The following is a 15,693-nucleotide window of genomic DNA, read 5'->3' on the forward strand; positions in this document are numbered from 1 at the left end:
GGCTCCTGAGGTCACATGGGTCTCACATCTAGGTGGTATGGTTCTAAAAGATTTCACTAGGGAATTTTTGGCTCTATCTTTTCTCCAGCAGTGAGTGGAAACAGGTTACAGACTCCTCCAAAACACACTGCTCCAGTCAAGGCCTCCAGACTTCCCAGGCACATACACTGTGAAGGGAGCATGGAAGAGAAATTCATAAATGATGCAGATCGTGAGATTGAGGCAGGCAGATACAGGCATCACACGCTCCACTGGCCATCAAAGTGCCAGCTTAACTGCCCTGAGATTCAAGAACCTAGAATCTGGGTCAACAAATACTTTTCTTACTATGCATGTGTTTTGAAAATATTTCAGGCAAGCAAGCAAGCAAGCAAGCAATCTTGTCTCTGAAGATATCTAGGGAATTTGTTCTTTTAGCTATTAACAGAAAGTAAAGTTTTAAGACTTCAATTTTTAATGAGTATTTAAGAAATACGTGGAGTAATACATATCTCCTGGTAGTCAAGGAAACGTCTAATGTTGCCAATGTCTTGAAAGTATTTCCTAAGAGCGACTCCAGGAGAGAATCACGGTAGGACAGTGACTGACCCCGAAGTAGAGACATGAGCTGGAGATCACCTGGAAACCGCAAGATGCAAAAGCAGAAGCCAAGGAAGCATGCTGAATGTGAGAAAACATGGTGAATGTCAATGCGAGCCTCTGGAGAATCAAGGCTTGAGAACAGGCACAGATCTCTGAGCATTTCCCTTTTGAACTGTGTGCTCCTGAGCCCATAGCACTTCCCTGAGGTCCCTGAGGAGAATGGGGGAGTGAGAAAATGAGGAGCACACCATTCGGGAAGTTTCCAAACCAAGAGCTTCAAACTGGAATCTGCATACCAAAGCACTTGCCAGCTGGCGGCGTTGCCCTCCAAGTGAAGTTAGAGAATCAAAACGCCGAAGAGACAGATGGCTCACTAAACTGACTCCTTAACTGAGGAGGCAGCACACGCCCTCACACATTACCTGATGGAAAGCAGGTAATGAAAAGGACTCTCCCAGAGCCAGCTAGGAGACAAACCTCTGGCCGTGTTTGTGAGGGAGCTCCGTGACTGGGTTGGCTGCGGTGAGAGAACGCTCCTTTAGTGTGGGCAGCAGCGGTCTGTGGGTTGGAGTTCCCAACTGAACAGAAAAGTAAATAAGAAGGACCAGATTCCTGTCTCTGCTTCCTGACCACAGACACGGCGTGGCCAGCTGCCCTGAAGTCCTGCTGCTACGACCTCTTCACCCTCCTTCCCTCGTCACCTGTATCTTACTCCAGACAAACCACCTCTCTAAGTTGTTCTGCCAGATATTTCACCATAGCAATGAGAAAAGTAGCTAACTGAACTGGAAACGCAGATGGACCCAGTAGCCAAGGAGTAGTCAACGCTTGGCGTCTGGGGCCACGGAAATAGCGGCGTGCTGAGGCGTGCTGAAGCCTGCTGAAGGGTATACGGGGCTGTGTGCCAGATACCAGGTTGGTAAACTCCCCAGGGACAGTGCAAAGCCTCGGAGATGTGTTTCTTTGGCTTTTCATTGCTGAGGAGCCTTGGCTATCTCCCCTCCCCCACACACACCCCCTCCCCCACTCTTGAGAAGGGTTGGGCTTGCTTCCTGTGGTTAATCTAGTTAGAGCCAAATCTCTACCAGGGGGCATTTTGTCTCTCAGGCCACTTTGCTCCGATCTAGACAGGTTTCCAGTTAAAGCTCAGGAGCCAGCAAGCCTCCCAGGAGAAATTTTTTGCCAAACTGAACAAATAAATGTAAACTTAGAACTGGACAATCTGCTAGCAGTGACAGGAGCCCACAGGAATTGCCAGTCCCATACACAGAAAGGGTCACATCAGAGTTAGGAAAGGCATCTGAGCTGCTGCAGAGAGCTGTGCAGGAGTCTGCTTCAGGCTGGCCACATGCAGGACACCCACAGGAGTGATGGGAAATTCGAGCTGTTCCACCAGAACTGTGGCTTTTGGGGAGTAGGGTAAGCCTGACAAGCTAATAACTCATCAAGGAAGTGCAAAACCGTATTCAGTGCCGAGTGAGTGGATCACAAATCTGTGGCAGACAGTGAAGATGGAAGCCGCAGATATCATACATCTCAGGTCCACTCAGACGGCCTGATTAACATGTCTAAGAACCTGGACTTTCGGGAGATCTTAAGAGAGGTGGGTAATAACAAACTCTTGATGCCATCGGGCCTACCGAGAGCAGTCCAGACTCAGACATCTGTGGAGACAGATGTGGGTGTGAAGACCTTGCTTGGCCGGAACTGGAGGTGAGCTGAGAGAAACCTGGGAGTCTCCTCCTCTTGGAGAGGGCTCAAGAGTAGACAGTAGTTCACCAATCATGTCTTGGTGCAAGAATGCCATCCTGGAGAGGAACATGTGTTCTTTCGGGGGAGATGAGTTAGGAGAATCTTCAGAATATCTAGGGAAATCGTTCTATTGACCTCAGAATGAAGGTCTGGCACCTGAGAGAAAAATATCAGAAAGAAGCAGAGAAGGGAGACAAAATGACTCCTAGCATTGGCTGTAGGGGCAGAAATCCATAAGCCAAGTGACAGCACCTCAAGCCAGATCCAAACAAAAACTGTGGCAGCAATTCTAATCTTTGTAGGTATGTGGTGACATCTAAGGGGATTAGCAGACTCCTACGCTGTATGAAACTCCTCCGGAGCTGAATCTTATAAACCACAGCCCGCCAAGAGACTCATGGAAGCCACACCTATGGGTCTGGATGTGTCATCCTGCCCCAGTCCGCTATAGAACCCTAAGTAGTGTCCACCTGTATGTCAGCTTTGATGGACAAATCCTAGGAATAAAGTCAAGACAAATCTGAACCACCTAGTGGAACCCAGCTTTTTCCATGTGGCCCATGTGTCTTATTTCATTAACCCACCTAGAGGAACAAGATTCTTCACTGTGTTTTATGTGCAGTTGAGACTCACAGTTAAACACACACACGAATGCCCCCTGGGCCTTGAAGCCCAACAAGCACACTGCTGAAGGTTTGGCTATCTTTTGGAACAAGCAACCGTGACTAGACAGTTGCTAACTAGTGAGAGACCAAAAGATAAATTAGCAGCTATTATTATGACCCGAAGTAGGTACGTAAAGAAGTCTAGTAATGCCCTGAGGGGAAGAGCCACCTCACTGCATTCTTTCCCCACCCACTAGAGATACAGTTGCTAGGAAACTGGACCCTAGGGAGGGACACCAGGTCATTAATAGTCTGGGAACCTTCCTATAGCCAATTGATTCAAAATGTAGCATTTTGACCAATAGATGCTTGCCAGGCAGGAATTGCCCCTGCCTTGGGCATGCTGGGAGGGACCAGAATCTATATATTACCCAACTAACCTGAGCACGGGGGGCTCGGCTCCCACTGCTTTGGTGGTGGGTGTGTGTGGGCCCAAGCTGCAGCTTGTAATTTACAATAAAAAGAACCTCATGTATTTACAGTGGAGTCTAGTTATTCCTGGTCTTCACCCTTCCTGGTAAATCTGTTTACTGTACAAGTTGTCCCTGAATAACTGTATCTCGTCTAGTGACTCCCACTCCATCAGTTTTATTCATGATACCAGAAATTCCAGCCAACTACTTAATTGTACAGAATATTTTTTCTTCTAACCAGTTGGTGTATTTTCCTTCCCTGGCATTTCCTGAGGTTAAGGCATATACAATCCTCCAGGACTCTTGTACTATTTCCTGGGAAGAGTCAGAAGCTGAAAAAAGGTTCCTCGGACAGTGCAGGATGTGGTCTTCAACAATGAGTAAAGCAACTTAGCAAAGAAAGGATTTATTTTGGCTCACAGTTCCAGAATACTTAGTGGAGAAGTCCTGCAACAGGAGCTAGAGGCTTAGTGGAGAAGTCCTGCAACAGGAGCTAGAGGCTGCAGAATCTAGAGGAGGCTGGTTACCTTGTACCCAGTCAAGAAGCAGAGAGAAACGGGTAATCTGCTCAGCTCCTTTTCTTTCTGTTGGTGTGTCTTACCTACTCAGTTAACCTAACTAGGATAATCCCTCACAGACACACCAGAGGCTTCGCCTCCTAGGTGATTCTAGACCCTGTCAAAACGGCAATCAATGATAACAGACAGCATCTGCACTCTAGCAAAATAAACATCTAAACATAGCATGGTCCTTAAGCACGAAGGACGTGTGTATCCCAGAGATGCCTGTTTTAAATACAGCACACTGTGAATGTAAATGCTCTTGCATTCACAGAAAATGAATTTTGTTACAACTCAAATCTCCATTGAAAGCATTTAGGAGAACTTTAAATATTTTATTTTTACATTTACTTATTTGTGTCGAGGTGTGTGTTTGGGGAGTGGGGTGTATGTGCCAGAGGACATTTGTGGAGGTCAGAGGACAACATGGAGTACCTTTTCCCCTTCAACCAAGTGGATTCTGGGGGCCAAACTCAGGGCATAAGGCCCTGTGGTAAGATCTTCTGAGCCATCTTGCCAGTGATCAAGGAACTTATAAAACAGTAACAGGTGAAATAGAGTCTCCATGAAAAGATGCATTAGAGATTCCTGAAGAAGCCTGCTCAGCCCAAGACACCGGTTATTGGAGAGAATGTCTGTGTTGTGTGCCTCGTAGTAGAACAAATCATAGCTGGCTAAACTATGGTAGGTGTTACCATCCTCAATGTGTCATGAGGAGAAAAGAATAAAGGTGCTCAGTGCTCATCTTAGTCTGTTGAAATGTGTAAGCTCAGTGTGTGCCGTTTACACATTGCTGCAAAACAACTATACCAAAACAAGTGGACAAAACAGTGCTTCGTTGCTCACAATTCTGTGGTCCATCTGGGCTGGACTCCACTGGTGGCTCCTGTGGTCTCCAGCCAGCCCATTCTCACATCTGTGCATAGACTCTGGCTGAAGGGGCAGCTGGTCAAAGACGTCTCTCTGGGCCGGTGGATGAGCCCTGGCTGGATCCCGTGGATTCCACATGGCTTCTCTCCTGGGCAAGCTCACAGCAGTTCACACCTTGGTCTCAGAGGTCCAAACAGAGAAAATAAAGCTATGGCACACCAGTATTTTCCAGCTGTTTTACTAACTTCATGTCTGTTTAACAGATTTAAAGATGGAAGGTAAATTCTGCCTGAAAGGTGGCAGAGTTACTGAAGGCACAGTTTTGCAGATTATCACTGTTCTCTCCACATGTGACTCTAGCTTTACTTTTCATGAACAATTTTTAAAGTGCCATGCTCGTAGTTCAGAAAATCCCAGAAGAACCCAGCCCATAGTCTTGTTGGCACAGGGGACTAATGGGTGTTTGAAGATCTGCAGATGTGGTCAGTCCACCAGAAAGGATGCTCACCTGCAAGCTAACTACCAGCCACTCACTCCTGTAGTGAGCCCTGGTCATCTCTGGCGGAGCGAAGCAGCGGGAGTGCTAAGTGGACATCACATCTGTAGAGGCCTGGGCTGGGAGTGCCTTCTGCCCAACAGTGAGCATACATGGGCCTGCCCTTTGTCCAGATGGTATCATGACTGGACATGTACCTTCTCTGCAGACACAGCCCCCCAAACAGTCAAGGAATCACCATGTACAGCAGAGTTCCTGACACACCGACACAGCGGCACAGTCATGGCATCACACAGGGAGTGGGGTCTGCCTTCGTAGTCTGCTTCCCCAGAACTGGGCGAGAAGAGGGCCAGGCCATCCTTTATGCATCCTGGGGCTAAGGGACCATCGTAAGACTTGGCTCAGCTAGCTGGAAGCTTCTGTAGGAACAAACTGGGGGTGAGTCCCCAGGCTGTGGGTGTAGCATGTTTCCATGTTCACAGCTGCTCTGCAGAGCCCCCTGCCTGGCAGTGGCCAGTGTCAACAGGCGGAAGCGGTGTGTTGAAATGCACCGTTGGCTGCACTGTACTCCTCACACTGTCCCTGCCACCACAGGGCTCCCCCACACATTTACCCACAATTTGCTCTGCAGTAGTTTCACTGACTGGTAAGTCATCACCCATTCCTCATGATGAAGCTGATTTCTGCTTGAATTGGCCTATTGATATTTGGAATCAAGGAAAAGGTTCTTCCAATGAATACTTGACATTTCTGTACAATAGTATTAATATTAAAGCAAGCTAAAAAGCAACTTATGAATTGTTTTGCTCAAAAACGTAGATATATGTCAAGAGTTTTTTTTTTTTTTTTTGACTTGACCTTACTGGGGCAGTGAAGGAAGGACAGACATGTGCACAGAAAAGCTGGGATTGGATGAGCTGTGTGCTCTGATGGAGCTGTGTACCAGCAGCCCAGAAACTGCACACCTATTATAGGCTGCTGAAGAGGAGATAGGTTTATGGAAGACAGCTGGAGGAGGAAAAGGTAAGTTGGCTAATCTGGGGTGCAGATCTCTACAGGAGAGCAGGTTCAGGTTGCGGCCATCCTTGAGGAGGAAGCTGTGGCTGTTCATTTCTGTCTGCATTGGTTTTAGCCACAGTAGTTCAATATAAGTTCAATCACTTAGAACATCCATACTTGGGCCAGAAGAAGGCTCTGCCATCCCCACGGGTCTGAGGCACTGAGGTCCTCAACAGGCTCCTGTCAATAATGTGAATTCACAATGACATCATCCCTCCCACACACATATTCTTTGGTTCGAGGTAAGTAAGCATGTTCCCCTCTACCCAGGTAAAGAAAGCATGGGTCAGAATGTAGGGCTAGCTCAAGACATGGCTAAGCCCTGGAAGTATGGACTCTAGTTTTTTCAGCATGAAAATGCTTTTATAAAAGATGGCTAATGCAAGAACGAATTCCTGTTTACAACCTACTTATATGGTGTGGAAGACGACTACTACAGAAGCAAGGCAGACCAGAAGAGAATAAAACCCATAACCCACATCATGTGTGGGCTGAAACCAACATCAGGGATCAGGTCTGCGGGAGTGGATGTTGGGGATTCTGGATAACTTGCCATTATGTGTATACAAGGCATCTGTGTACACAATCCCACCATGGGTCAACTCAGCTACCACAAGGTGTGTGAACTTACACTCCCACTGTGGGCCACTAATCAGCTTAGTCACACCACTGAACATGTTGTAGTGGCCTGAGTGTTACTGGCTGTCTAGAGCCTCGTTTCCAATTTTATGCTCAAAAGGTGGCAATAACTCTGTACCCAAATAATAAATGGCCAGGGCTGTCTTGAGCAATGCCTTGTGATTTGAGAAAGATGTTACAGATGAACACTGAGAATCTGGCATCCCTGCCACCAGCCTCTCAAGCTCCTGCCCATGTTTGCCCACAACTCGGACTGCTCACCTCCCTGCTCAGCTTGTTATGTGGGTGCTTGTGTGGCAGGTGCCGTACGGACTGAGTCATCAACCCAGCCCAGGGTTAGTCCTCAGAGCGAGAGTCCTTAGCTCATGTAGCGCTCTCAGGTGAGGCTCCATGAAGGTAGCATTGCCGGATAGATAGATAGATAGATAGATAGATAGATAGATAGATAGATAGATAGATAGATAGATAGATAGATACAGTACCACCATTTTTGTATGCTTATGCCTTACTCCCCGCTCAGTGATAACCACACTCACTCCTCTTATATGGACTGATGCATGTAGATGAATATGCGCATACATGTGTGTGTATGTATGTACTATTTGTCGGAAGAGGCTCAATCATAGGTTCATTTATGAGCACCTCACAAGTTTTCCTTCACTTGTAGCTAAACCCAGGACTTTGATACTTAGTCTCTTGGGTCTTTCTTTCTAGTGTCTAGTTTTCCTTCCTCAAAGATGAAACTGACTTTCCTTTCTATTGGAATCTGAAAAAAACCCAAGAGTCAAGTGAGATTACCCACTCTGGCTTTTTTTTTCCTATCTTGTTCCAAATCCCATCGTTCTAAAGAGGATGGGTTAAAGAGCATCTAAGGGTTAAGGAATACGTAAGACACATGGGACTCTGACCTCAGCACTGGCTGAGTCTCTAACACCCTGGGATGTTTTCCTCTCTGTCTAGGTCCTTCAGAACTGCCAGATAGTTTATAATTTACTCATAGAAAACATTGGCACCATTCCCAGAACTAGTGATAACTAGATAAATGTAAGTAAGCTTTACTTTACCTATTCTTAAAGACAGTGAAGTTTGTGTTTAGAGATGGTTATTTAACATAATAAAAAAGAACAAATCCACTAGCATGTTTGACTCATGGCCATGCACAAGAAATCTACTTATTAGTGAAAAAAAGGACCCAAGGCTTGCTGTTTCTAACAAAACAACAAACATTGACCAAGAAGAAGGGAAATGTCTTTAAAAGATGGCCCTTTGTGGCTTTCTTAGTAGTTTTCTCCAGAGATGGAGCAGAGAGTGCCAGCTCTAGCAGGTGGGTATGGGGTGAGACTAGGTCATTCTGTTTCTGTCCCTCTGCCCCTCCAGGGCTCTGTGGTTGTCTGTACATTGTAGCTCAGTACTTGCAGGCAATGGTTTTGACTTGCTGTTTCTGTTTGGTTTTGGTTGGGTTGTTGTTGTTGTTGTTGTTGTTGTTGTTGTTTTTGCCAGCCTCCAGCAGTTGAGGTCTGGCTACAACCTTGATAGTGCCTACCCAGGATCAGCTGAAATAAAGTTACAATCAACTCAACAGCAGCCACCTTACACATAAGTGAGAAGCACAATAAACACAATGGATTCTGTCTGCTTGCTAAGATGGTAGAGGGGCAGTTTATAAAGAATCCATTGGTCAAGGAACCCTATTTCTGGCAGGGAGGCAGGAAGAGCAACTGTAGACCATCACCTCTCCTTCTGCTCCTCCAGATCGAACCTCTTACCTCACACACAACTCTGTAAGAGAACACTTGCTGCCTCCATTTCCCACAGCCATCTCCAATGGGCCACACAGACCTTCCCTTCCAACCTTCCTTCCGCTGACTCATTGCTTTGTCCCATCCTCCATCTCCAGGCACTCTGTGAATCACAGGCTACTCTAACCAGGCAAGCAAGGAAGCTAACTGCAGATCCTCACCTCTCCCTCCATTCCTCCAAGTCCAGTACCCCCGTCTCCTCCTTAGCTCTGCAGTGGACCTTCTGATGGGGACTCTCCTCACTCTCTGAACCCATTTCCAGGCATTAACTAAGCAGATCCTTTTGGAGCACCCTGCTTTCCTCCTTCTTGTGAAGCTGTACCACCCACACCCCACCTCAGCACATCCCACTCATAAATATGAGGTCCCAATACCCAGAAACATATTTTATCTAGAACCCCCAGTATCCACACTAATCAGGAGCCCAGAAGATTTTTCCTAAGAGGCAAGACACAGCCACCACACTCTCCTAAGAAGCAGAGAAGAACCAATGCACGGAAGAAAACGCCAACCCAACAAAGACCAGATACCAGTACCTATAATTACAATCTTCCTAATCCCAGCTGCCTGAACAGCAGTGTAAAAAACATAATCAACAACAGCCAGGACACAGGACACTATGTCTCCACTAGAGTCTAGCAACAGCAGGCCCTGAGTATTCCAACATAGCTGAGGCACAAGGAAAAGTCCTTAAAGGGGCCTTTATGAACATGATGGAGGTCCTTAAAGAAATCTATAAAAATACAAACAAACAGTAGAAGGAAATGAATAAAACAGCTCAAGTCCTGTAAGTGGAACTAGAATCAATAAAGAAAACCCAAACTGGGGGAAATCTAGAAATGAAAATTTTAGGAACTTCTACAAGAACCACAAAGACAAGCTTCACCAGCAGAACATGAGAGATGGGAGAGATAATCTCAGGCACTGAAGACATAATAGAAGAAATGAGTGCATAAGTCAAAGGAAATGTTAAATTAAAAAAAAAATCCTGATACAAAACATCCAGAAAATCTGGGACACTATGAAAAGACCAAACCTAAGAATAATAGGAATAGTGGAAGGAGAAGAAACACAGGCCAAATGCACAGAAAAAATATTTGCAACAAAATCATAGAAAAAAAATTTAACCTACAGGAGATGCCTATATAACAAGCATACAGAATATAGAATATAAGAAGCATACACCAAATAGGCTGAGCCAGAAAAGACGGTTCTTTCATAAAATAATAATCAAAATTATGAATGTACAGAAAAAAAAAAGAAAAAAATACTAAAAGCTGCAACAGAAAAAAAACAAGTAACATACAGGCCAACCTATTAGAATTACACCAGATTTTTCAATGGAGACTCTAAGAGACCACAAATGCCAGCCTATATTACTATACCCAGCAAAAATTTCAATCACTGTAGATGGAGAAAAAAAGACATTCCATAATAAAAATCAGCTTTCAGAAATATCTGTCTACAAATCCAGTTCTACAGATGGTCCTAGAAGGTAAACTCCAACCTAAAGAGGTTAAGTACATCCAAGAAAACACATGGACTAAATAATTCCAGGCCAACAAAGTCAAAAGAAGGAAAGTATACACATGCACGAGAGAGAGAGAGAGAGAGAGAGAGAGAGAGAGAGAGAGAGAGAATAGCAAAATAACAGGAATCAACAAACATTGCTCATTGATAGCTCTCAACATTAATGGACTCAATTCCTCAATAAAAAGACACAGACTAACAGAATGGATGTGGAAACAGAATTCATCCTTCTACTACATCCAAGGAACACACCTGAACATCAAGGGAAGACATCACCTCAGAGAAAATGATTAGAAAAAAGATATTATGAGCAAATGGACCTAAGAAACAAGCTGGTATAGCCATTTTAACATCTGACAATATAGACTTCAAGCCAAAACTATTCAGAAGAAATAGAGGACACTGCTTATTCTACTGAAGGAAAAAAAAATCACCAAGAAGACATTGCAATTCTTAACATCTATACCTCAAGCAACGCAGCCAAGTGTATACAAGAAACACTACTGCAACTTTAATAACATATTTGCCCTCACACACTGATAGCATGAGACCTCAATATCCCACTCTCACCTACAGACAGGTCATCCAGACAAAAACTAAACAGAGAAATGATGGCGCTGATGTAGTCAACCAAATGGGTGTAACAGATATTCATATAACATTTCACTAAACACTGCAACTTGTGAAATTTTCTCCAAAATTGACCATAAACTTGAACACAAAGCATGGATCAATGAATACAATAAAACTGAAATAACTCTCTCAATCCTATCAGACCATCACAGATTAAAGCTGGATATCAGAAACAACAGAAAGTTTACAAACTCATGGGAACTGAACTACTCTCTACTGAATAAAAAAAGGGGGGGGGTCAATACAGAAAGTAAGAAAGAATTTAAATTAAAGACTTTTTAGAATTGAATGAAAATGAATACAACATACCCAAATTTATGGGGCACAATGAAGGCAGTTCTAATAGGCAAGTTTATAGCACTAAGTGCCTACATTAAAAAAAAATGGAGATGTTTCATACTAGCAGTTTAGTCATACACCTGAAAGCTCTAGCAAAAAAGAAGAAGAAATCACACCCAAAAGGAATAGATGGCAATAAATAATCAAACTCGGGGCTGGAATCAATAAAATAGAAACAAAAAATGCCAAGAATCAATGAAACAGGGAGTTGGTTCTTTGAGAAAATTAATAAGATTGACAAACCCTTAGCCAAATTAAAAGGCAGAGAAAGAATATCCAAATTAACAGAAATTAGAAATGAAAGGGGATATAACAACAGATAACAAGAAAATCTAGAGAATCATAAGGATGTCCTTTAAAAACATGTACCCCACCAAATTGGAAAATCTAAAAGAAATGGGTAATTTTCTTAATACAAACCACAAACCAAAGTTAAATCAAGATCTGATAAGCAATTTAAACAGAACTATAACCCCTCATGAAATAGAGAGTCATTAAAAGTCTACATCAAAAAATCCCAGAACCAAATGGTTTTAGCACAGAATTGTACCGGACATTCAAAGAAGAGTTAATGCCAATATTTCTAAAATTATTCTACAAAATAGAAACAAAAGGAACATTGCCCAATTCATTTTGTGAGGTCACAGTTTCCCTCATACCCAAACAACATAAAGGCTCAACAAAGACAATTACAAACTAATTTTACTACGAACATAGATACAAAATACTCAATAAAATATATCAGACCTCTACTCTTGCCTGATGCATCTAAAACAAAAAGGGGGAACTGTAGAGAGCTGTGGAATGCTGCACCTTAAAGATGGAGCTGGTTTCCGCCTTCCATCTTCCCGATGGTGAGTGCTCTCTGTCACAAACAACTCCACATTTGGCTAAGGCTGAGGATCCGGCTTGCTTCCATGTATGTGGACCTATCTGCATTGCCCACGTGGCATGCTGGGGTTGGCTACCCAGAGGCTATTTAAGCTGTGGGCTGGCTTTCCCCAGGGTCCGACGATTGTTCAATAAACTGCATTGAAAAAATAAATAAATAAATAAATAAAAATTTGCAAAACAAATCCAAGAACACATCAAAAACAACATCCACCATGATCCACTTCATCTCAGAGATGGGTCAACATACATAAATCAATAATGTAAGCCATCATATAAACAAACTGAAAGAAAGAAAAAATATGTGATCTTCTCATTAGAAGCAGAAAGGGCCTTTGGGAAAATCCAACACCCCTTCATGATAAAAGTTTTAGAGAGATTAGGAATATGATAAAGACAATTTACCACAAGCCCCTAGCCAGCATAAACTTATATTGAGAGAAAACTCAACAGAATTCCAACAAAATCAGGAAAAGACAAGGCTGTCCTCTCTCCATACCTAGTCAATGTAGTACTTAAAGTTTGTGGGGGTTTTTTTGTTTGTTTGTTTGTTTGTTTTTTATTACTGTGAAGGCTTTACTAGAAAAATACAATGGTTAGGTGGGGCTGGAGCATAGCTCAGATCCCAGCATCACAAAACAAGACTGGTGTCCCATGCACACCAGTGACTCCAGCTCTGAAGGGGACAGGCACAAGAACACTGAGGCTTGAGGTATGGAGGACAGAAATTCACAGGGAAGATGGCAGGACAGGATAATATGTGTGCACACACTCCAGGAGTGCTTACACAGTGTAGAAGGGGAGATCTGCCTACCTTCTGATCTTGGTAATGATAACGGAACCTAACTGGTCACATTGGCCTGTCTGCATCATAAAGAAAATATACTCGGGCAGGATCCTTCAGAGATACGTGAGAGAATAAAACAGGTAAAGGCAGGCAGTGTAAGAGGGTGGGTGCCTGGAGAAGTGGGCCACACCACAGAGGCATCTGAAAGTCATGCTAAGAGGGTTTTTTATTTTGATGAGTTTTTTTCATATAATATTCAGATTTACGGTTTTTCCATCAACTCCTCTCAGATCCTCCCCTCCACATCCTCTTGCAAAGGAAAAATTAATTTTCCCCAGTGGAGCCTCACTGGGTTTATTAACTATACTTAAAAGTAGGCCCCACACCCAGCAGTGCATGGGCAACACAAAATGAAATCAATGGCATTTTTGTAGGACTTTTTGTCTCATGTTACTTTGTTTGAGCTTTTTTTTTTTTCTTTAACTGTTTTGTTGGTGGTGGTGATAGTTGGGTGAATGTGTGTGTGTGTGTGTGTATGTGTGTGTGTGTGTTTCTTGTGTTTTTTCCTTTTTTTTTATTCTGGTTTGGTTTTTGCCTGGTTATTTTCTAAGTCTTAGAGAAATAAGACAACTGAAAGAAATCAAAGGGGTACAAGTTGGAAAGGAAGAAGTCAAAATAACTTATTTTGCAAATGATATGATAATATACATAAGTGACCCTAAAATTTCCACCAGGGAATGCCAACAGCTGCTTAACACTTTCAACCAAGTAGTTGGATACAAAAATTTAGTAGCCCTTCCATATACAAATGACAGCCTGAAATCATTGAAACAATACCTTTCACAATAGCCTCAAATAATATAAAATACCTTTGGTATCGCTAACCAAGCAAATGAAAGACTTGTTTGATAAAGACTAGATAAAACTTCAAGTCTTTGAAGAAAAAAAATTAAAGAAGATATCAAAAGATGGAAAGATCTTCCGTGCACATAGATTGGTAGGTTAACATAGTAAAATAACCCAGTTAAAAGCTGGGGTCAAATCTAAACAAAGAATTCTCAATAGAGCAATCTCCAGTGCCTGAGAAACACTTAAAGAAATGTTCAACATCCCTAGCCAACAGGGAAATGACAATCAAAACTCCTTTGCGATTTCATCTTACACCTGTTAGAATGACTAAGAACAACAACAAAGCGACATCTCATGCTGATGAGGATGTGAAATGAGGAGAACACTCCTCCATTACTCGCACAAATGCACTTATGCAATCAGTATCAAAATCAGTATGGTGGTTCCTCAGGAAGATGAGCCTCAATCTACCTCAAGATCCCGTTGTACCACTCTTGGGCATATACCCAAAAGGTGCTTTATCCTACCACAATAACGCTTGACCAACCAGGTTTATTGGTGCTCTAGCAATTGTAGCCAGAAATTTGAAACAACCTAGATAGTCACCAACAGGAGAATGGATAGAGAAAAGGTGGCACATTTACACAATGGAGTATTGCTCAGCCATTTAAAAAATGACATCATAAATTTTTCAGACAAATAGATGAAACTAGACTAAAAAGTATCCTGGGTTCAGCATCTGGGAATAGACCCCTGGACCGCATGAGATATGCCGCAGTCCATGGCCAGCACTCCAAAACTTGAAGGCAATGATGCAGAATGGAGTTCTAGCCAGGAATTAGCAGGATATTGGAAACAACCACATTCTAAACTGTCCATCAGCAAGAGGCTGGGGCCCAAGACTCCAGATAAGAAAACAGAGTAGCACGGCACCAGCAAGTTTGGTACAGGGCAGTCTATTGCTGCCTCTTGGCCCCAGTACTGGTGTCCTGACATTCTAAAATGGAGGTGCAGCTTGGGATCAACACAACAGAAATGGTGCAGGGGTGTGGTACCCACTGGCAAGCAGGAACAGAACAGGCCTGGAGTTGGCCCTCTGCTGGGCTCAAGCTGAGTCCCCTGCGTTTGGCCTGGCACACGGGGGAGCACTGTTATTGAACAGCCTGAAGGCACCTTCAGCCTGAAGCACTAACAGGGTTTTCTTAAATGAAAGTGCCTGGCCGTCTGGGGTACACAGTACAACTACAGAAAGTAGACATTTCTCAGTTTCTCCACAAATCTCAAACTCACAAAATGTTTAGGATGAAAAGGGTTGCATGACACGTTAACGTGGGCGACCACTACTTTCACTGCACAGCTGAGAGCTGATGGCTAAGACATTTCATTCCCTAGTAACGACAGAAGCCATTGCTTGTGCGGAACTGCACCGATGGCTCCTGGTGCTGGTGATGCTTGCTCTGATGACCTATGAATGCCAGGGGTCAGGGCTTCCAGGAACAACCTCCAGAAGGCACTGAGCCAGAAGAAGAATATTCCTGGAAACAAGAACTGAGAATGCCCCCAAGCACAGGCCTAGATCTTTCTAGAAGGAGCGTCGAGGCCTGGTCAGGTGGCTGTGGATACCAGGTGTGGGGAAATGGAGGACAAAAGGAAGCCTTCACTTTTGACGGACAGGTAATGTGTAATGGAAGATGCTGAGGAGAGCCAGGAACACCCTGAGGACATCATTAGAATCACCAGACAGCTGAGAGAGGCCAACTGTTGTGGAAAGGGCAGATGGTGGCAAGCAAGAGAGCTATGGCTCAGAACTCAACATCCAGCAAGCCACG

Source organism: Meriones unguiculatus, chromosome 7 (assembly GCF_030254825.1).
Source record: "Meriones unguiculatus strain TT.TT164.6M chromosome 7, Bangor_MerUng_6.1, whole genome shotgun sequence".
In the NCBI taxonomy this organism is placed as follows: Eukaryota; Metazoa; Chordata; class Mammalia; order Rodentia; family Muridae; genus Meriones; species Meriones unguiculatus.